Source organism: Scyliorhinus canicula, chromosome 15 (genome assembly GCF_902713615.1).
Source record: "Scyliorhinus canicula chromosome 15, sScyCan1.1, whole genome shotgun sequence".
In the NCBI taxonomy this organism is placed as follows: domain Eukaryota; kingdom Metazoa; phylum Chordata; class Chondrichthyes; order Carcharhiniformes; family Scyliorhinidae; genus Scyliorhinus; species Scyliorhinus canicula.
Window position 1 is genome coordinate 138239341 of NC_052160.1, and position 23307 is coordinate 138262647.

At 43.8% G+C, this 23307-nt stretch overlaps 1 protein-coding gene across 4 annotated transcripts in view; it reads right to left on the reverse strand.

Moving 5' to 3' along the window:
• The window catches only part of LOC119978057 (AMP deaminase 2-like), a 157494-nt gene that overhangs the window by 82646 nt on the left and 51541 nt on the right, over window positions 1-23307 (reverse strand). Inside the window, exon 1 of one of the 4 annotated variants that reach the window (XM_038819414.1) lies at window positions 1944-2178. The exons of the other annotated variants lie outside the window; for them this stretch is intronic. The gene's annotated coding sequence lies outside the window, so the exon portion shown is untranslated. Of the gene's footprint in view, window positions 1-1943; window positions 2179-23307 lie in introns of those variants that run through there. 4 annotated transcript variants of the gene reach the window in all.

The window sequence follows — 23307 nt, forward strand, 5'->3', positions numbered from 1 at the left end:
GGACTGTGGGAGGAAACCGGAGCACCCGGAGGAAACCCATGCAGACACGGGGAGAACGTGCAGACTCCGCACAGACAGTGACCTAAGCCGGGAATCAAACCTGGGACCCTCGAGCTATGAAGAAACTGTGCTAACCACTGTGCTGTCCATTTTGTCAGGCAGGAAATGCTGGTATTTTTTTCAAATCTAATTTTACGGGATGTCCCTCCATTTCAGAGTCATCACATGGCTGTGGATCTGGACCATCTAGGCCAGACTAGCACAGCTTTCCTTCCCTGAAGGACATTAGTGAGCCAGATGGGGTTTTACCACAATCGTTATCATTTGGCTTTTAATTGATTTTTATTGAATTCAAATTTCACCATCTGCTGTGGCAGGATTTGAACCCATGTCCCCAGATCTCGCTCTGGATCACTAGTCCAGTGAGAGCGCCATATCCTCCCCCTAATCTCTCGACTCACTTTTTTTTCTTCTTCACTCGTTCCAATTAGCCCTTTTGCACTTTAGCATTATCCCTTTCATTTGGGCACCATGGTAGCACAGTGGTTAGCACAGTTGATTCACAGCTCCAGGATCCCAGGTTCGATTCCCGGCTTGGGTCACTGTCTGTGTGGAGTCTGCACGTTCTCCCCGTGTCTGCGTGGGTTTCCTCCGGGTGCTCTGGTTTCCTCCCACAGTCCAAAGACGTGCAGGTTAGGTGGATTGGCCATGCTAAAATTGCCCTTAGTGTTCAAAAAGGTTAGGTGGGGTTATTGGGTTACGGGAATAAAGGGGATGGGTGGAGGTGTGGAGCGCTCTTTCCAAGGGACAGTGCAGACTCGATGGGCTGAACCGCCTCCTCCTGCACTATAAATTCTATGATATTTAATGCACAATCAAATGATTGTGCATATTCCCCTTAATGTCCCTTCCTTTGCCTCTCTCTGTACTTCTTAAAAACCACTACCTCTCCAGATTCTTTTAGTTCTGACAACGGGTAGTTGTTCTGAAATGTTAACTGCTTCTCTCCCCATGAGTGCTGCTTGGATCTGAGTATTCCCACCTCATTCAGTTGCTATCTCTTTCCCTACTGAATAGTGCAAAAATAGTTTAGTTTGAAAGTGCTTATGTACACCCTTGAACTTCAAATTCAGTACAATGGCTTCTCTCCCACATGATACTATGTGGGTTTATATGAATCTGATACAAAAGGAAATGTACCTTTAACAAAAATACAGAAAAAATTGCAAATCCTCATTTGAAACGTGCACATTTTTGTACCAATTTTGTGAGTAGCATAACTGCTAATTTGGGAACCCTCCACACATATCAGAAGGTCCCCATTTAGCCACCAGTTACTGAAACTTTAGTCAAAATAGGTATTAGGTAAAACTCTGGAGTGTCAGCGGTGGGTTATTTTCACACACACAAAAAAAAATCGATGCAGCATTTTGTACATCAGCTGACTGCAGAAGGGATGATCGACTCTGCCCCTCCAATGTCCGTTTAGAAGCAAGCTGCACCTCCTTTGCAAAACGGACTGGCTTTCAAGAGCCGAGTCACAAATCAAACCAGTAGAATATCTGCACACAACAGGCAAGTAAGTGGGCTCCAGCAGCCAAGGGCCGCCGTCATAATAAATGCTGCAGTCGCCCCCAACATCATTGCATATAACGTGGCTGAAATGTTGGCGGGGCGGGGGAATTGACTGCTTACCTCTGGTTAATACACTGCAGCACAGCCAGAGGAAGTAGCAGTTCCAACTAAAAGGGTGTCCTGGTTCCGGGGGGGGGGGGGGGGGGGCTGTGAAATTAGATTAGGAATGACGTGCCACCTCAGCATTACCAGGCACTGAAACAGGAAAAAAATCCTGAGATTTGTAAATGATTAATTTTAATTAATTTCAGCCGCGACAGAAAAATTGTAACAAAAAAATAGAACTGCGTCGCGCGATTGCTACTTACCAGGCAATTTGGGAGGGAGGTGGGGAGGGGGGTTCGCAAGGCGATGCTGTTGCTAGAGATTTTCAACTCAATCTCTCCGGCTAGCCGGCTGGAGAAGAGCTAATTATAGAGACCAAAAGGGGACCGCAGAGATACCTGGGCGGGTGGGCAGCCAGCCGGAGAGGTGCTGCTTCCTTCCCTCTCTGAAAGACCGGATTGCGTTCTGCAAAGCTCATTCAATCGCCTGCAAGCGAACCATCTTTAAATAGCCACTGCCACAGCCAGCTGGAGCAGAGGAGGGGTTAACCAAATCCCTCCCAAGGCAAGGACGAAGCAGAGAAACGGGTCCCCGGAGCCCGGAAAAGACCAGGACAAAGTTAGGGCATCAATGCGCCTGACTTGACAACATCTTCGGCGACCAACCCCCTCCCCATCTGAAGTGCGAGGGGTCAGAAACCACTCTTCCCCCTTTTCACAAAAGCAAATTACTGCGGATGCTGGAATCTGAAACGAAAGGGAAAATGCTGGAAAATCTCAGCAAGTCTGACAGCATCATGATGCTGAGATCTCCCCCTTTTCACCCCGGCTCCTCGAAGCTCAAGTTTCCCCCCATCACCGCTGTTTCTGGCAGAAGTGCTGATTACATAGTTGAGTGTCAGCAGATCAAAGACAGGCAGGGACAGATAGCAAGCCGACTGGTGAGTTTCCCAGTCCACTGGCACAAGTACCTTTTCTATATATCCTCCATCCACTGCTCTCCTCAATCTCCAACTGCATCATCTTAGACATTCTGCACACATGCCATCCCCAACTGCAGTACTGAGCATTTTTTTTTTGCATCTATAATGCAACCACACTACAACCAGAGGCCAGTATTCATAGTCTCAGTGGCACACTAAGAAATCAGGTGAGCTGCATATCTCTCCTGGCATCCAGGATCCAATTCCTATGAGTGCAGGTCAGAAATATGGAAAACATATGGCTGTTTACTTACCTCACCAACAAATGATCACCACTGTGGCACTGATCACGATGTGAGGGTAACTATTGCTCATGGGGACTTCATTCAGCCTTTTCTTTCTGAGAAACCATCAATATTTTAAAACCCAGGGAAGGTGCAACATTTTTATTTGCCTCAACAAATTACGATTGTCCTCCACTTAGCCCTTCACCTCGGTATCCAAACAATAATCGATATCTTTCATTGGTTATTTTAAAGCTGCAACATTCTTCAGTTGCTCTGTTGTGATATGTTAAGTTGCACAAAGATTTACAAAACAAAGAAAAGTACAGCATAAAACAGGCCCTTCGGCCCTCCAAGCCCACGAAGACCATGCTGCCCGTATAACCTAAAATCTTCTACACTTCCAGGGTCCGTAACCCTGTAGTCCCATCCTATTCATACATTTGTCATGATGCTCCTTACATGTCAATATTGTATCTGCTGCCACCACCTCCTCCGGCAGCGGGTTCCAGGCACTCACCACCTTCTGTGTAAAAAAAACTTCCCTTGCACATCTCCTCTAAACTTTGCCATGCACCATAAACCTATGTTCCCTAGTAAATGACTCTTCCACCCTTGGAAAAAGCTTGTGACTATCCACCCTGTCCATACCCCTCATAATTTTAATGTTGTAGACATCAGGTCACCCCTCAACCTCTGTCGTTCCAGTGAGAACAAACGGAATTTATCCAGCCTCTCCTCATAGCTAATGCCCTCCATACCAGGCATTACCCTGGTAAACCTTTTCTGCATCCTCTCCAAAGCCTCCACATCCTTCTGGTAGTGTGGCGACCAGAATTGGACACAATCTTCCTGTGGGAGAATAGGGATTGCAGCATCTGTTTTTAAATTATTGTAGCATCTTTGCATAATTTTACATTCTTCACAGAAGCATGGGCACCAACCTTTATTCAAACACGGGTTATAAAGAATTTGCATGTTATATTAAAATACGAGTTTTCTTCCAAATACATAAACATAACCTTTTCTGCTCCCTGAAGGCGGTGTCTCCTTGCTGGAACCCAGGATAGGAGTGACCCTCTGACATCTCAAAGTGGTTATTCCTCAGGAATAAGCCTCAACCATGAAGTGCGGGTACACAACCAATGTTGGGAGAGTAGCTCTGAAATAGATTTCTGATGAGAAGTGGGAACCCTGGTCATTTAAATTTTTTTTTTTAAAAGAGTAGCCAATAATTTTTTATTTTCCAATTAAGGGGCAATTTAGCATGGCCAATCCACCTAACCTGCATATCTTTGGGTTGTGGGGGTGAAACCCATACAGACACGGGGAGAATGTGCAAACTCCACACGGACAGTGACCCAGGGCCGCGATTCGAACCCGGGTCCTCAGCGCCGCAGTCCCAGTGCTAACCACTGTGCCATATGCCACCCGTACCCTGGTCATTTTATCCATTTGCTGAACAAGAACTCGGAGACCAGCTAACTCAGTAACAGGAATAGAACCTGTAACATTTCTGTTGGTATGTTTTAGATGCTCATAGGCTTAACCCATAATGACTTTTAAAAGGCTAGGTGGAATAAGGAACTTAAATTGTTGAAGCAGGTGTCCTTCGTTTCCACCCACACTGAAGTTCAACATAATTAGGAAGTTAAAGACAGTTGATCTAAGGAATTCTACATGTTTTGTTTTCTGCCCACCATTCACACAATGTTTTATTTTTTTAAATTTCCCTTTCACAGTTGTACAAAGCGTCTGATTAATTTTCTTGTGAAAACATTCCAAATAGTAGGTGGCTAGTTGCACAGAAATAAGGGTTAATACTCCACATACTGCACATGTTGCAAATTGCCACCTGTTTTTGGCAGTGGGATGGATAGTCTCCGTATCCTGGACAATTGAGCCTTCACTGGCCCTTAAAAAGCTTATTTTTTTTTAAAAAGGATGCAGTCTACCTATTCCATGGCTGCCTCTAGTACATCCTAATCCTGATATTACCCTATTATTATACAAAATTACCCAATGGAAACCTAATGTCAATGTTAAGTCTTAAAAAAAATGTAGACAAAATATACAACTGCCACCAATATAATGTGTAAAGTTCTGCATTTAAAAAAAGTAACGACATCTTTCCCTAGTTATTTGACAAAAAGGTAGGCATACAAAATATTTGCATGCGGTGGTGCAAATTCTTGCGATGTTGTTACACTGAAAACAACACGTTGCTGTTTGATTGTTCTGGTAAGGTATTTTTAATTTTAGTACTGTAACATTAGTGTGAAAAATATTTTATTTTGATGAAAAAATATTTCAGATCAGGGAATATGGGCAGTTGATAAAAGCCCAAAATAAATCACTGATGTTTTCTGGGAACTTCAGAACCATCAAATTCCCAACATATCTGGCCCTGGGAACTAGACTTTTACTTATCAATGTTGATGTTTCATTAAAATTGTTCTCTGCAAAACACAGTTGTTGAGCTTGGTAATGCAAAATTGTAATATCAGAAATGTTGTGCTCAAGGAGAATCTATCAAAATGCAAATCAGAAAGACATCTATAGTTCAGAATGCTCCACAAAAAATTGCAAAAACTAACACCAGTGTTTTTGACATACAGAAATAAACTTCCCAGCAGTTAAGACTATGAGAATAACGAGGTGGCATAGTGGTAATGTCACTGGACTAGTAACCAGTGCTGCAGGGACATGCATTCAAATCCCACCACAACAGCTGGTGGAATTTAAATTCAATTGAATAATAAATCTGAAATTGAAAGCGATTCCCTAAAAACTCAAACACTGAATCACAAATGCCCCTTTAGTGAAGGAAATTGTCCTTCCTTACCTGGTCTGCCCTACACGTGACTCCAGATCCCCAGCAATGTGGTCGATTCTTAAATGTCCTCTGAAGTAGCCACGTGAATCAGAGTTTAAAGCCGCTGGCCTGACCAGCAACATCCATATCGCATAAAATAATAAACTTTGGAAATGGTGAAATAATAGCGAGTAAAGTGTTGAAAATGTGTGTGTGGGACGGGGAGGAGAAAAAGAAAGGAAACTGCCTTTTACCTGCGGAAGACAGACAGAACTTGGGATAGACGTTTTTACCTCATTTGTTCAACATCCAAAATCTAATCAGGGAGACATATCTTCCAAACCCCCAACATTCAAGAAACTCAACACAATCCAGGACAAAACAGCCCGCTTGACTGCTCCTCTTTCCACAATCACTCAAACCCTCCACCATCGACAAATAGTGGCAGCCATATGTACCATCTACAAGATGCACTGCAGGAACTCACCAAGGTTCCTTAGACAGCACCTTCCAAACCTACGACCACTGCCATCCAGAAGGACAAGGGCAGCAGATACCTGGGAACTCCCCACCTGAAGGTTCCCCTCCAAGTCACTCACCACCCTGACTTGGAAATATATCGCCATTCCTTCACTGTTGCTGGGGCAAAATCCTGGAACTCCCTCCCTAACAGCACCGTGGGTGTACCTACACCTCAATGACTGCAGCGGTTCAAGAAGGCATCATCTTCTGAAGGGCAACTAGGGATGGGCAATAAATGCTGGCCTAACCAGCGACACCCACATCCCATAAATGTATTTTAAAATATGCATGTCACTCCTGCAGTTTGGAAGCCTGTCTGTACAGTTTTGGGGGAACTTTGCCCATTTCAGCCATCCAAGTGCTGGCTGAGAGACCTTCTGGAGCCCCACAAGAGGGTGAAGAGGACAAAGTAGAGATTGTTTACCTTCTAAATTCCCTCTTCCTAAATATATCTCGCCTCTTTCAAAACACTTATCCCTCAGTCAACATCACAAAATATTGGGCAGCACGGTAGCATGGTGGTTAGCATAAATGCTTCACAGCTCCAGGGTCCCAGGTTCAGTTCCCGGCTGGGTCACTGTCTGTGCGGAGTCTGCACGTCCTCCCCGTGTGTGCGTGGGTTTCCTCCGGGTGCTCCGGTTTCCTCCCACAGTCCAAAGATGTGCGGGTTAGGTGGATTGGCCATGCTAAATTGCCCGTAGTGTCCTAAAAAGTAAGGTTAGGGGGGGTTGGGTTGTTGGGTTATGGGTATAGGGTGGATACGTGGGTTTGAGTAGGGTGATCATTGCTCGGCACAACATCGAGGGCCGAAGGGCCTGTTCTGTGCTGTACTGTTCTATGTTCTATGTTCTATGATTAGCTGGCTGCTGAAATGAAAAAAAATGAAATGCAAATCGCTTATTGTCACAAGTAGGCTTCAAATGAAGTTACTGTGAAAAGCCCCTAGTTGCCACATTCCAGCGCCTGTTCAGGGAGGCTGGTAAGGGAATTGAACTCGCGCTGCTGGCCTGCCATGGTCTGCTTTAAAAGCCAGCTATTTAGCCCTATGCTAAACCAACCCCTAGTAACAGGCGGCTGTTACATGGCTGTTTGTGGGAGTTTGCACCCAAGTTTTCTACAACAGTGACTACACTTATAAAGTGCGTCATTGGCTATAGAGACTTTGGGAGATCTGGTGGTTGTGAAAGGTGCTCTTGTAAATGCAATACTTTTAGCGCACAAAATGCAAGTCTAAATCATTCTCATGTCCTGGACGGGAGATTTTACCTTTATTATTGTCAGAGGCAAGAATTCAACCAGCAAGTCAAGCTGACATTTTAGATGAATCATCTAGGATATGGGACTGGCCTGCCTATAATAGCTGTCTTTTTTATACACAGAATGATTCTTTCCTACTTCCATTGCTGCCCAGATGACACCAATAGACCACAGGGAGTAAATAAATAACTTTGTGCTACATAAAAATAATGATAGTCTGTGCTCAATCTTACAGTTGAGTCATACATAAGGAAGCATCAGGGATGACCGAGTGGCTCTTGTTCAAGTTTACAATATGACAGCGATACAGTATGCAGCAAAATGAAAATATCACTAAATGCACCAAACTGTGGTCAATTGAAATTAACAAGGAAGAACAAGAAAGTGAATTTGACTAAACATCTGACAATCATGTGAGAATAAAAATCACACATTTCTCCAAAAAGATCTTGTCGAGCAGTGACGGAGTGCCTTAGAGTCAGAAGCTCCACGTTCCAGTTGCAATTAAGGACATGATGACCAAGGAAGATGTATTCATAAAATGGCCAAGCAAGTTCAGTATCAACTTGTAAGTCCTTCCAACATATGCCAACGGCAGGCGGTAAGAACAGGAAATACACTAGGTCAGCCATTTGATGGAAAGAAATTTGAACCTCTACCATCACTACCCAAGCTCCAGGCTACAACATGCCTGAAACTCCTTGAGGGGCCACATGGCTGAGTTGGCTGAACAGCCAATGTGACTCAGATTGGTGCCAACGGCATGGTGTTCGATCTCCGTTCTGGCTGGGATTGACTATTAGTCTCCAAGGAGACCTGTCTCCTTGCTCTACCTGTGGTAGAGGTCGTGGCACTGTGGGTTGGACCTGATCTTAGGAAGAGACCTCAAGCAGAAGATGTCGCCCAGATGTCAGGACTGTTGTTTCAGAAACACTGTGAAGTGATGGAACACATCCAAAAATTTATATTGTAGTTTTTTTTAAAATCCATATTTCACGGGATGTGGGTTTCACTGGCTAGGCCAGCATTAATTGCCCATCCCTAATTACCCTTGCGAAGGTGATGGTGAGCTGCCTTCTTGAACCATTGCATTCAATGTGGTGTAGGTACGCCTAGTGTGCTGTTAGGAAGGGAGTACCAGAAGGATGTGCCACACTACCAGAAGGATGTGGAGGCTTCAGAGAGGGTGCAGAAGAGATTTACCAGGATGTTGCCTGGTATGGAGGGCATTAGCTATGAGGAGCGGTTGAATAAACTTGGTTTGTTCTCACTGGAACGACGGAGGTTGAGGCGTAACCTGATAAGAGGTATACAAAACTATGAGGGGCATAGACAGAGTGGATAGTCAGAGGCTATTCCCCAGGGTAGAGGGGTCAATTACTAGGTTTAAGGTGTGTGGGGAAAGGTTTAGAGATGTACGAGGCAAGTTTTTTTACACAGAGGGTAGTGGGTGCCTGGAACTCGCTGCCGGAGGAGGTGGTGGAAGCAGGGACGATAGTGACATTTAAGGGGCATCTTGACAAATACATGAATAGGATGGGAATAGAGGGATACGGAACCAGGAAGTGTAGAAGATTTTAGTTTAGACGGGCAGCATGCGCGGCAAGGGCTTTGAGGGCCGAAGGGCCTGTTCCTGTGCTGTACTTTTCTTTGTTCTTTGTTCCAGGATTTCGACCCAGCAACAGTGAAGGATCGGCGATATATTTCAAAGTCAGAATGGTGAGTGACTTGGAGAGGAACCTCCAGGTGGTGGTGTTCCCATGTATCTGCTGCCCTTATCCTTTTAGATGGTATAGTGTGTTTGGATCTCCAAAATGATTTTCATAGCGAGTTACTCCCGTAAATTCCACTCTCTCGTCAAAGCTTGGAAAATCTTGCATTTCAATCCTTAAGAACTTGGTTCCATCCAAACACATGCTCCCACCCACGTTCTGCGTGGCGAAGAAGAGACTGGCTGCACCTCTGAGCTCTCTCTCTCTCAAATCCATGCAGACTGGCCTGTGAAGTTCAGGGGTATCTAAAGAAACCTGCAAGCCAATATAACGCTTTGTTGTAGACACTTCCCCTTGTAAAATGCATCTTCATAGCAACCTGAATCACCTGGATCTTGTATCCAAGTAGATATGCTCATCAGATATACTCTATACACCTCTTCATTCCCCCCCCCCCTCCCGCCCAGACGCCACTCTATTTTGTAATTAAAAGTGTGTTTAAAGTATCACCATTTATAAAACTTTAAAACTTCCCGAGAAACTCGGAGACTAATAGTTTATCCACTGTCAGCACAGCTGCTGTGGTCATTGTTTACAGGCTTGGCCATCTCACACCTTCTTTCTCAGAAGACAACCCCCCTTTTACTTTTAACAACCAAGTCATCCAACCATATTGCACAGTAGCATAGTGGTTAGCGCTATGGATTCACAGCGCCAGGGTCCCAGGTTCGATTCCCGGCTTGGGTCACTGTCTGTGTAGATTCTGCACGTTCTCCCCGTGTCTGCGTGGGTTTCCTCCCACAAGTCCCGAAAGATGTGCCATTAGGTAATTTGGACATTCTGAATTCTCCCTCCGTGTACCCGGTGTACTCGGAATGTGGCGATGAGGGGCTTTTCACAGTAACTTCATTGCAGTGTTAATGTAAGTCTACTTGTGACAATTTAGATTATTATAAATTCGGAACAGGTCAAACGACTGCCTTCGTTCCTCCATTTTACCCTAAATTAAGGAGTCAGTCCCAAAACATAACAATCTTATGAACTTCATATTTGTAACAAGTTAAGTATGGAAACCAGTTAATCTTTTTTTATATATAAATTTAGAGCACCCAATTCATTTTTTCCAATTAAGGGGCAATTTAGCGTGGCCAAATCACCTACCCTGCACATCTTTAGGTTGTGTGGGTGAAACCTATGCAAACACAGGAGAATGTGCAAACTCCACATGGAAAGTGACCCAGAGCCGGGATCGGACCTGGGACCTCGGCGCTGTGAGGCAGCAGTGCTGCCCCGGAAACCAGTTAATCTTGTGTGGCATTGTTCACAGAATTATTAAAATTAAATTCCTGAACTCATCAATGTGCCAATTCTCTAAATGATTTTTTAAATTATATGTATCTGATCAGGCTACTTTTAACCTGCGTGATACAAAATACATTCCAAGTACCAAAACCTAAATCAACTAGTTTGTGTTAATAACTGCAGAAGAAAATTACATTGCTAACACCCATTCCTAACATCCCCGTTCGCAGAGATTAATGTGAAATGATGATTGATTGATTGCACACGCATCCATCACGGTGACCAGACAAATGGCAAGTGACCTGTTGCCAGTCCTCTACCAATGCTGTTATCGAATGCAAAACATAGGAGCAGTAGTATGGAGTGCCATGACATTGGCTCATGTCCACAATCTTATGTTTGCAAAGTTTGGCCATTCCACAAGCCTTCTATTGTTCCTGGCGGGCAGATTTCAAACCATCAAGATGAATATTCTGCCACGGTTTCTATTTTTGTTCCCAGGCCGTCCTAGGTTTCTCGCACAATCGTTCTTTGCTGGGGGGAACAAGTTGGTGAATTGCTTTATATGGGCAGGTACTACTTGTACCAAAAGATAAAAAGTTTAGCAGTGACGATACTGATTTCCTTTGCGTATTTAGCATGGCTTTCAGAAGTTAGAACTGGAGGCCCTTGGGTGTGTCACAATTTCCAGCGGTCTTGACAATTTTTGCCAGGAGTGCAATACATTGAAAACCACTCCTCTTAACTAAAATAAAGCAAACATTTTGTGGAGTTGCTCATGCAAGGAGTTGGATGAGGCTGAGCCGTGCGCAGGATGAGGTGGAATTTACCCTACGAAGGACCTCACTTCACACATCCTCATGTAAGATGGGTCACAACTGCTCCTCCCATTTCGCCTGCACCCGATCAAGCGACATAGATTCCAATGAGATGGTCCACTGATAGATATTTGATATATCCCCCCCCAAGTCTTTGCCAACCGTAAGATCGCATCCAACAAGGAAAGGCTACGCCACCAAGGGGCATGTGGGGCAAACTCCACAAACTAAATTGCGCAATTGGAACAGTGGTGCCCCTGCTAGTTGGGATTTCGCCAAGAACTCCACCCAACTGGCAAACCGGCCTTCTATAAACAGATTTGTAAAGAACTCCAGCCCCTTCCCTTCCCATGCCTTAAAAGTCGAATCCAAACCCGACGGCACAAACAAATGGTAACCATTTACAGGAGCCAGTAATGACATGGCACTCAGTTTGTAATCTTCTCAGAGCTGCCTCCATATCTTCAAAGTGGAGGCCACCACTAGGTTTAAGGTATATTTCGCTGGACAGAGTGGGAGTTGTGCCTTTACTAAGGCCTAAAGGCTCGACTCATTCAACGAGCTTGCCTTCATCTTCCCCCATATGGTTTATGATTCTCTACCACCCCAGCACCGTTGGCCACCCACTAATACATCAGGAAACTGGGTAGTGCCAAGCCGCCCCCCCCCCCAAACAACTGTCGACCCTTCTGGAGGTACACCCTGCAAATTCTTGGCTTCTTGTGGCATCACTCATGGCGGATCACTTTTTAATAGGACAAGAGTGATGTGGTAGAATGGAACCCATGAATACATAATACAATGGATGGCAAGTTATAAACGTTGAATGGATCCATTACTAATATTCATTGGTAGAGTTGCTAGTGCTGAGGACATGCACAGAAAATAAATATGGGTGGGCTAAGATAGGAATAAGAAAAGGGTGGGAAGTTAAAAAGGATGAATGACAAAGAACAAAGAAAATTACAGCACAGGAATAGGCCCTTCGGCCCTCCCAGCCTGCGCCGATCCAGATCCTTTATCTAAACCTGTCTCCTATTTTCAAAGGTCTACTTCCCTCTGTTGCCGCCCATTCATATACCTGTCTAGATGCCTCTTAAATGATGCTATTGTGCCCGCCTCTACCACCTCCGCTGGTAAAGCGTTCCAGGCACCCACCACCCTCTGCGTAAAAAACTTTCCACGCACATCTCCCTTAAACTTTCCCCCTCTCACCTTGAAATCGTGACCCTTGTAACTGACACCCGCACTCTTGGAAAAAGCTTGTTGCTATCCACCCTGTCCATACCTCTCATAATTTTGCATACCTCAATCAGGTCCCCCCTCAACCTCCGTCTTTCCAACGAAAACAATCCTAATCTACTCAACGTTTCTTCATAGCTAGCACCCTCCATACCAGGCAACATCCTGGTGAACCTCCTCTGCACCCTCTCCAAAGCATCCACATCCTTCTGGTAATGTCGCGACCAGAACTGCACACAGTATTCCAAATGTGGCCTAACCAAAGTCCTATACAACTGTAACATGACCTGCCTACTCTTGTACTCAATACCCCGTCCGATGAAGGCAAGCATGCTGTATGCCTTCTTGACCACTCTATCGACCTGCGTTGCCACCTTCAGGGTACAATGGACCTGAACTCCCAGATCTCTTTGTACATCAATTTTCCCCAGGACCCTTCCATTGACCATATAGTCCGCTCTTGAATTTGATCTTCCAAAATGCATCACCTCACATTTGCCTGGATTGAACTCCATCTACCATGCCCAACTCTCCAATCTATCTGTATTTTGTTGTATTCTTTGACAGTCCTCCTCGCTATCTGCAACTCCACCAATCTTAGTATCATCTGCAAACTTGCTAATCAGACCACCTATACCTTCCTTCTGGTCATTTATGTAGATCACAAACAACAGTGGTCCGAGCACGGATCCCTGTGGAACACCACTAGTCACCCATCTCCATTTTGAGACACTCCCTTCCACCACTACTCTCTGTCTCCTGTTGCCCAGCCAGTTCTTTATCCATCTAGCTAGTACACCCTGAACCCCATACGACTTCACTTTTGCCATCAACCTGCCATGGGAAACCTTATCAATCGCCTTACTAAAGTCCATGTAAATGACATCTACAGCCCTTCCCTCATCAATTAACTTTGTCACTTCCTCAAAGAATTCTATTAGGTTTGTAAGACATGACCTTCCTTGCACAAAACCATGCTGCCTATCACTGATAAGTCTATTTTCTTCCAGATGTGAACAGATCCTATCCCTCAGTATCTTCTCCAACAGTTTGCCTACCACTGACGTCAAGCTCACAGGTCTGTAATTCCCTGGATTTTCCCTGCTACCCTTCTTAAACAAAGGGACAACATTAGCAATTCTCCAGTCCTCCGGGACCTCACATGTGCTCAAGGATGCTGCAAAGATATCTGTTAAGGCCCCAGCTATTTCGACCCTCGCTTCCCTCAGTAACCTGGGATAGATCCCATCCGGTCCTGGGGACTTGTCCACCTTAATGTCTTTTAGAATACCCAAAACTTCCCCTTTCCGTATGACAACTTGACCTAGAGTATTTAAACATCCATCCCTAGCCTCAACATCCGTCTTGTCCCTCTCCTTTGTGAATACCGATGCAAAGTACTCATTAAGAATCTCACCCATTTCCTCTGAGTCCACGCATAAATTCCCTTTCTTGTCTTTGAGTGGGCCAATCCTTTCCCTAGTTACCCTCTTGCTCCTTACATACAAATAAAAGGCTTTGGGATTTTCCTTAACCCTGTTAGCCAAAGATATTTCATGACCCCTTTTAGCCCTTTTTATTGCGCGTTTGAGATTCGTCCTACTTTCCCGATATTCCTCCAAAGCTTCATCAGTTTTGAGTCGCCTCGATCTTACATATGCTTCCTTTTTCATCTTAGCTAGTCTCACAATTTCACCCGTCATCCATGGTTCCCTAATCTTGCCATTTCTATCTCTCATTTTCACAGGAACATGTCTGTCCTGCACTCTAATCAACCTTTCCTTAAAAGACTTCCACATTTCAAATGTGGATTTACCCTTAAACAGCTGCCCCCACTCCACATTCCCTAGATCCTACCGAATTGTGTTATACTCTGCCTTTCCCCAATTTAGCACTCTTCCTTTCGGACCACTCTTGTCCTTGTCCATGAGTATTCTAAAACTTACGGAATTGTGGTCGCTATTGCCAAAGTAATCACCGACTGAAACATCAACCACCTGGCCGGGATCATTCCCCAATACCAGGTCCAGTATGGCCCCTTCCCGAGTTGGACTATTTACATACTGCTCTAAAAAAACTCTCCTGGATGCTCCTTACAAACTCTGCTCCATCTACGCCTCCAACACTACACAAATCCCATTCAATGTTGGGGAAGTTAAAATCTCCCATCACAACCACCCTATTGCTCCTACATTTTTCTATAATCTGTCTGCATATTTGTGCCTCTACTTAATGCTCACTTTTGGGAGGCCTGTAGTAAAGTCCCAACAATGTTACTGCACCCTTCCTATTTCTTAGCTCCACCCATATTGCCTCAGTGCTCGAATCCTCTATCGTGCCCTCCTTAATCACAGCTGTGATATCATCTCTGACGAGTAATTCAACTCCTCCACCCCTTTTACCTCCTTCTCTATCCCTCCTGAAGCATCTATACCCTGGGATATTCAGTTGCCAGTCCTGCCCTTCCCTCAACCAAGTCTCAGTAATACCAATAACATCATATTCCCAGGTACTGATCCAAGCCCTAGGTTCATCTGCCTTACCTGCTACACTTCTCGCATTAAAACAAATGCACGACAGACCACCTGTCCCTTTGCGTTCATCATCTCTTCCCTGTCGACTCTGCCCCTTAGTCACATGGAGTTTATTATCTCGTACCTTACCGGCTTTAGTTGCTGCTTCTTTACTGACCTCTAACTTCCTAATCTGGTTCCCATCCCCCTGCCACATTAGTTTAAAACCTCCTCAACAGTGTTAGCAAAAGCACCCCCTAGGACATTGGTTCCAGTCCTGCCCAGGTGTAGCCCATCCGGTTTGTAATGGTCCCACCGCCCCCAGAATCGGTTCCAATGTCCCAAAAATCTGAACCCCTCCCTCCTGCACCATCTCTCAAGCCACGTATTCATTCTGACTATTCTTGAATTTCTACTCTGATTGTCCCGTGGCACTGGTAGCAATCCTGAGATTACTACCTTTGAGGTCCTATTTTTTAAACTTATCTCCTAACTCCCTAAATTCTGATTGTAGGACCTCATCCTTTTTTTTAACCTATATCGTTGGTGCCTATGTGCACCACGACAACTGGCTGTTCACCCTCCCCCTTTAGTATGTCCTGCAGCCGATCGGAGACATCCCTGACCCGAGCACCCGGGAGGCAACATACCATTCGGGAGTCTCATTTTCGACCATAGAAACGCCTGTCTACTCCCCTTACAATTGAATCCCCTATGACTATAGCCCTGCCAGTCTTTTTCCCGCCCTTCTGTGCAGCAGAGCCAGCCACGGTGCCATGAGCCTGGCTACTACTGCCTTCCGCTGGTGAGTCATCTCCCCCAACAGTATCCAAAACGGTATACCTGTTTTGGAGAGAGATGACCGCAGGGGACACCTGCACTGCCTTCCTGCTCTTTTGCTGCCTTTTGGTCACCCATTCCCTGTCTCCCTCACCAATCCTAATCTGCGGTGTGACCAACTCACTGAATGTGCTATCCACGACCTCCTCAGCATCGCGGATGCTCCAAAGTGAGTCCACCCGCAGCTCCAGAGCCGTCATGCGGTCTAACAGGCGCTGCAGCTGGACACACCTTGCGCACATGAAGGAGTCAGGGACATCGGCCGCGTCCCTAAACTCCCACAATGAGCACGAGGAACATAACACGGGTCTGGGATCTCCTGCCATTTTTACCCTTTACCTTAACTGACTACAAACTATACTATCAAATAATTAATAAGTGAAAGGAACAAAGATTTTACTTACCAAACAAAGCTATTGTTGGAAAAAATAAATATGTTTGGAAGAGGTGCAGTTGGAAATAAGAATATTAGTTGGTTTGAAATAATGTGCGTAATAACAAAAGCATAACAACACAATAATTAGCTAGTGCTAGAATTGAATACATGGGCAATGTAAAGGGAATATAAATAAAGAAAGTCAGTCTTGTAAACCGCTTATGCAAGAATAGAACTCTTTCCACTGCAGTTATCTGTATCCCATCACCAGTAATGTGCAACTGATGTTTAATCTATTCTTCAGTAAAGATTTTGGATTTTATGGCCATACACTTGAAATTGTTTTATCTGGTTACTAAGCAGCAGCCGGTCAGGACAGCATCATGGAATCATACCACACTCTGAGCAGCTTTCATCCTATCTAGTCAGTTTTTTAAGTGATTGAATCAGTAGGAGAAGATAAAAAGAAACTTTTCCAGTGGACCTTTCATACAAAGAAACAATCTTCAGATTACAGATATTCAACTTGTAGTCAAACAGTTTTCAGCACATGCTTCCGTGGTACACTGTCCTGTAGAATATTAATGCATGGGATCCATCTGCTCTGTTCCCGAATGGCAAAGCTTACAAAATGACCAATTTGTAGAGTTCAGAGCTACAAAACAAAGTTGAGAATACAAACAAAGTTTGTCCCGCTCTCAGCAAAAATGAAGTGTACACTCAAACTGTGTTGAAAAGTAAAATATTTGTTCCATGTGCCCAAGGTGGGAAATGTCAAAATTGGAGAATGGAACACCTTAATCAATTTTCTACTTCAAGCACGGCCAGCTACAGATCAAACCTTCCTATCTTGCCCCAATATAATGCCTAAACACAAGGTTGAGAGAACCATACCCCCCCAACCAGCTTCCCAACAATTCTCTGGTGATATTTCTATTTCCAAAAACAGTCATTTTTATGACCGAGGTGACACTGCCAATTTAATGCTAATTGGGTGCTGTTTTGTTCTACCAGCAACAAATTAAGACATCCCAAATTTGTTTCAATAGGACCCTTTACTTGCCTCTACTTAAGCAGTAGAGAAGACATCGTCATTCCATCAATTTGCATTGCACTTCAACCCAAATCTAAGTGGTGCTACGCCAACTCTTAAGATTTATAATCACAGACAATTTAAAACTGTAAAACGTCAGGATTCCAAAAATTGGATTGAGGAAGTCGCAATACAATCCGAAAGGAAGTTCTCAAAATAAACTGGAACAATTAGGAGTTATGGAATTTAGTCTTGTGATGTGTGTTCATTGCTGCATGTGACCTATTTGCTCAATGCCAACAGCTAATAAAGATGATTGCAGACTTTCTGCAGAACACTGAAGAGATGGGGAGGAAGAAAAAGTGGGTATAATTGTAGTTTTAACCAGATTATTGATTAATGTGATGGCAGCTGATTGCTGCATGTGTACAACTGAAGTGGCGGGGCCAGATGTGGTAACAAAAACAGTTTAGTATTTAAAAGATTGGTGATTGTTACCGCAAAGACGCGCTTTTGCTTCAAGCTTAGGAAAAAAAGGAGTATTAAAATAACCATTTAAGCAGTCTAAGCTAATCTAACATCTTCAGAACCCAGCAGTTACTTCGTAAAACATTAATGATATTATCCAGTTCTCTGTACTTTCATTTTTGAAGAAAGGGGGTGCATCTAGTGGTTAGACTGCTTTAGTTGCAAAGGTTCCTCTGTGTGGCTCGAGGAGAAGCATCAATCACTACCTGTATTGCAACTCCAGCAAATGCCAACTAGGTCAACAAACACAGAAGCAATGACACTGACAATGATGCTGTTGCAGCTCCAACTGCTGCTACATTGGCCACTGCTGTGTCCAACACTAACTTTCAAGCAAGGTGAAGCAATGTTTTGCAGCAAGCGGTGAACAAACAGATCTTAACGATCAGCAGATCAGACAGCTTCTACGGAAAGAGGAAGGGAGGGTTAACGTTGATGATTGACAATCTTTTTGCAATGATTATCTCATTAGCTTCTGTTCGTAATATTACCTTCTTCTGAAAGCAACAATACATTTTTTGTTGCTGGAACCATTTATATAAAAATTATCTTCTTGCTTTGGTAATGCAACCCCAGATCCAGCATTTTCTGATTTTTATTTTTATTCATAGATCTGCAAAATGAGCAACTAAAATCAGAGAATTTACATTGCAGCACGGTAGCATGGTGGTTAGCATAAATGCTTCACAGCTCCAGGGTCCCAGGTTCGGTTCCCAGCTGGGTCACTGTCTGTGCGGAGTCTGCACGTCCTCCCCGTGTGTGCATGGGTTTCCTCCGGGTGCTCCGGTTTCCTCCCACAGTCCAAAGATGTGCGGGTTAGGTGGATTGGCCATGCTAAATTGCCCGTAGTGTCCTTAAAAGTAAGGTTAGGGGGGGGGGGGGGGGGGGGGGTTGTTGGGTTACGGGTATAGGGTGGATACGTGGGGTTGAGTAGGGTGATCATTGTTCGGCACAACATCGAGGGCCGAAGGGCCTGTTCTGTGCTGTACTGTTCTATCTATCTATTGCAGAAGGAGGCCATTTGGCCCATTGAGTCTGCACCAGCACCTGAAAGAGCATCCTACCTAAGCCCACACCTCCACCTTATCTTCGTGACCCAGCAACCCTACCTAACCTTTGGACACTACGGGGCAATCCACCTAACCCGCACATCTTTGGACTGTGGGACGCAACCGGAGGAAACCTACGCAAACACGGGGAGAACATGCAGACTCCGCACAGACAGTGACCCAAGCCGGGAATCAAACCCAGGTCCCTGGCGCTGAGAAGCAACAGTGCTAACCACTGTGCTACCGTGATGCATTAAAATAAAAGTATGTTGATTTTCGAAATGTAAGATTTGTTTAATAATTACCAATGCAATGATTAGGTATCTTTTCCGATCGGTAATGGTATACTAATTGTACTTTGTTTACTGGGGAAATGTTCGAAGAAAAATAAAAGGATGGAATGATGCACTGTCAGTCTCAATCTTAGACTAGTTATTTGTAAAAGGTACTCAGTATAAGTGAATACAGCAGAAGTTGGAGCCAAGCAAAAATGAAGTTGACAAGAGGCATTGTACCATTATTACATTTAGAAAGTATATCATATTGCAAATGCAAATAAATCTTTTGATCAGACTTAACTTGCATTTATATAGCTGAGGTAGGACTTCTGAAAACAAGCGAGTGAAATACTCTTGAAGTATATTCACTGTTGTAACGTCAAGAAACGCGACAATCAATCTTTACGTAGCAAGCGTTAAGGTGCAATGGTGATCTGTTCAAGAGCAGCTCCTCTATACATTTCTCCTTACCCAATGTGTAAATACTAATTGTCAGTATAATTTGGAGAAATAATATAGCAGCTTATCTTTTACCTCCAGCAAGTTTATTGTGCATCCAACTCGGAAGAGATACAAACTCCATCCATATAAAATCCATATCATAACTGTACCAGCTATGTCCATTTATACTTTTTTGGAGGTCAATTACCATCACTTGTCTCTAACAAGGCAATTAGCCCAATAATGCAATTTGCCAAAGTATGCACTTGCTGATACACTGACAGACTCCCCTCTCTTTTATAGTGAAGCTTCAGAAAAAAAAATGCAAGAACACATTTTTCAATCCAAATAAACAGAAAAAAAGTTATGCGCTTCAACATTACAGATAACACATTCCCTTAACCATATTTATAAACACAATCACAAAGCAACGGTTATTTTTCCATCTTGTTATTACAACGCAATACATTCAGTAAGTTATTTTTGTAACACAATCTGATAATTGGTGTAGTCACCAATTATCCATCATATCTTAGAAATCTCCCTACTAACCATGTCTGTGTGGGCTTCCTCCAGGTACTCCAGTTTTCTCCCACAGTCCAAAAATGTGCGGATTAGGTGGATTGGCCATGCACAATTGCTCTTTAGTGTCCAGGGATGTGCAGGAATAGGGCTGGGTACAGTGCTCTTTTGGAGGGTCAGTGCAAACTCAATGGGCCAAATGGGCCTCCTTCTGTACTGTAGAGATTCTATGACTATATTTATGCTAGCTTAGCCTATTATTTTATGCTAGTTTAGTGTATTCTTAGCCTTTTTTCAGTGGCACTTTCGTTGGGTGGACATTGTCCCACAGGAATCTGTTATCAACATGGCACTCTATGTTCAGACATTTCTTATCTTGCCCCTTGTACAATATTTCTGACAGCGTGTTGAATGAGTAAACCCTATACCCAAGGCTTCAACCAATTCAAGGGTTTCTGCAGCTAAGGTGCTTTTCACTATCCTTTTAATTTTCCTGGCTTCTCAAGGCAAAGGGCAACATTTATCATTATTTCCTACCAAAAATATGATAGCATGTTCGAAAACCCATCTGAAAGAGACTATCAATATCATATCATCCGGTTCACCCTGGGCTGGGAACTGGAGCATGCATTTCTCCAAGTTTAGTTACTTTATTGTTTTGTTTGCTCTGAAAAATTATTCTATCGTGGCATGCTTCATCATTGTACCCAGCTCCAACAAGGCATAACCGGCACCAGGTCTAATTTCAGTAGTTAACAAGTTCAACTACCCTATTAAGCTTCTCAATTGATCTTTGGACCCTGACACCTCTTTTTGTGAAGGTCTGACCTGATTTATTGGGATGCGACTAATATTTTCTGATAGGAATGTTGGTTCAATGTCACTACTGACTCAATTTGCTTAATATTTAAACTTATGAGGGGGCAGCATGGTGGGGCAGTGGTTAGCACTGCTGCCTCATGGCGCCGAAGTCCTGGGTATGATTCCAACTTGGGTAACTGTGTAGAGTTTGCACATTCTCTCCGTGTTTGCGTGGGATTCCCCCCCACAATCCAAAGATGTGCAGGGTAGGTGGATTGGCCACGCTAAATTGCCCCTTAATTGGAAAAAAGGAATTGTGTACTCTAAATTAAAAAAAATATATATTTAAACCTATGTATTTAAAAAGTTCCTGAATCTTAGCTTCCAACCTTAAACTCCTTCTTCATTTTATCAATCACTGTTTGAATTATACCACATCTCCCCACAAAAAAAATCATCCAGATGCATAAAAGCAAAGAGTGGGGATTAATGGGTGTTTCTCGGGTTGGCAATCAGTAGCTAGTGGTGTCCCTCAGAAATCCGTGTTGGGCCCACAATTGTTCACAATTTACATAGATGATTAGGAGTTGGGGACCAAGGGCAATGTGTCCAAGTTTGCAGATGACACTAAGGTGAGTGGTAAAGCGAAAAGTGCAGAGGATACTGGAAGTCTGCAGAGGGATTTGGATAGGTTAAGTGAATGGGCTAGGGTCTGGCAGATGGAATACATTGTTGCCAAATGTAAGGTTATCCATTTTGGTAGGAATAACAGCAAACGGGATTATTATTTAAATGATAAAATATTAAAGCATGCCGCTGTGCAGAGAGACCTGGGTGTGTTAGTGCATGAGTCACAGAAAGTTGGTTTACAGGTGCAACAGGTGATTAAGAAGGCAAATGGAATTTTGTCCTTCATTGCTAGAGGGATGGAGTTTAAGACTAGGGAGGTTATGTTGCAATTGTATAAGCTGTTAGTGAGGCCACACCTGGAGTATTGTGTTCAGTTTTGGTCTCCTTACTTGAGAAAGGACATACTGGAACTGGAGGGTGTGCAGAGGAGATTCACTAGGTTAATCCCAGAGCTGAAGGGGTTGGATTATGAGGAGCGGTTGAGTAGACTGGGACTGTACTCGTTGGAATTTAGAAGGATGAGGGGGTTCTTATAGAAACATTAAAAATTATGAAGGGAATAGATAGGATAGATGCAGGCAGGTTGTTTCCACTGGCAGGTGAAAGCAGAACTATGGGACATAGCCTCAAAATAAGGGGAAGTAGATTTAGGACTGAGTTTAGGAGGAACTTCTTCACCCAAAGGATTGTGAATCTATGGAATTCCTTGCCCAGTGAAGCAGTTGAGGCTCCTTCATTAAATGTTTTTAAGGTAAAGATAGATAGTTTTTTGAAGAATAAAGGGATTAAGGGTTATGGTGTTCGGGCCGGAAAGTGGAACTGAGTCCACAAAAGATCAGCCATGATCTCATTGAATGGCGGAGCAGGTTCGAGGGGCCAGATGGCCTACTCCTGCTCCTTGTTCTTATGTTCTTATAATTAAGATGCCTACTCACCTCTCCTCGTTATACCAGTAGAACATTGCAGGATCTGCTTTTAACTGGAAGTAATCCACTTGCAACAAGACCAACCTCACGGAAAAGTACCATACTCTTGGCGCATCATTCAATCTGTAAACACACGGGTTTGATTTCCACAATTTTCCTTCTATATCGGAGGCTTCTTAAGGCATTTTCAAAAATGTTTCTCTTGGAAATCACTCACCCTGCAAAAACGCTGCCTTGATATCTATCGATCTGTGCTCCCACGAGTATGTTGCCAAAATGGCCAAAAGAAATCTTAGTTTCCTTCCCCTCTATTAGGGGAGTCCACTTTGATACCTTGATCCCCCAAGTCGTTCCTGAAAACACTGAGCTAGCTTTAGCTTTGTTTGTGTTGTCGGGAGCAGCTTTTTGGTGCATATTCACCTGTGAGACAAGGTTGGTTGACCCCTCTCTGGATATTCTAAATATACTGAATATATATTTCAGTATATTCTGAAATATACTGGAATTTCAGTATATATCCAAATTCTTTCTAACTTTCTAGCTCTTTTTTTTGGCCTCTTCTGTAGTTCTATTTCTGGTCAAGCTAGGACCTCTACTTGCCACCTTCTTTCTTCCCAGACTGCTGCTACAGGATCTTTCCCGAATGTGATCAGAGTTCTGTCTACAAGTGCGAGATCTTTTCCTGGATTCACAACGCCTTTCTGATTCACTCAGAACTTGTACTACGCTTTCTGGCCGTCTGCATTTTTACTTCTTTTTACCAATTCACAGCTGATTTCCTGACCGTCATCCTGAACTTCAGTTTTCCATTGCTCA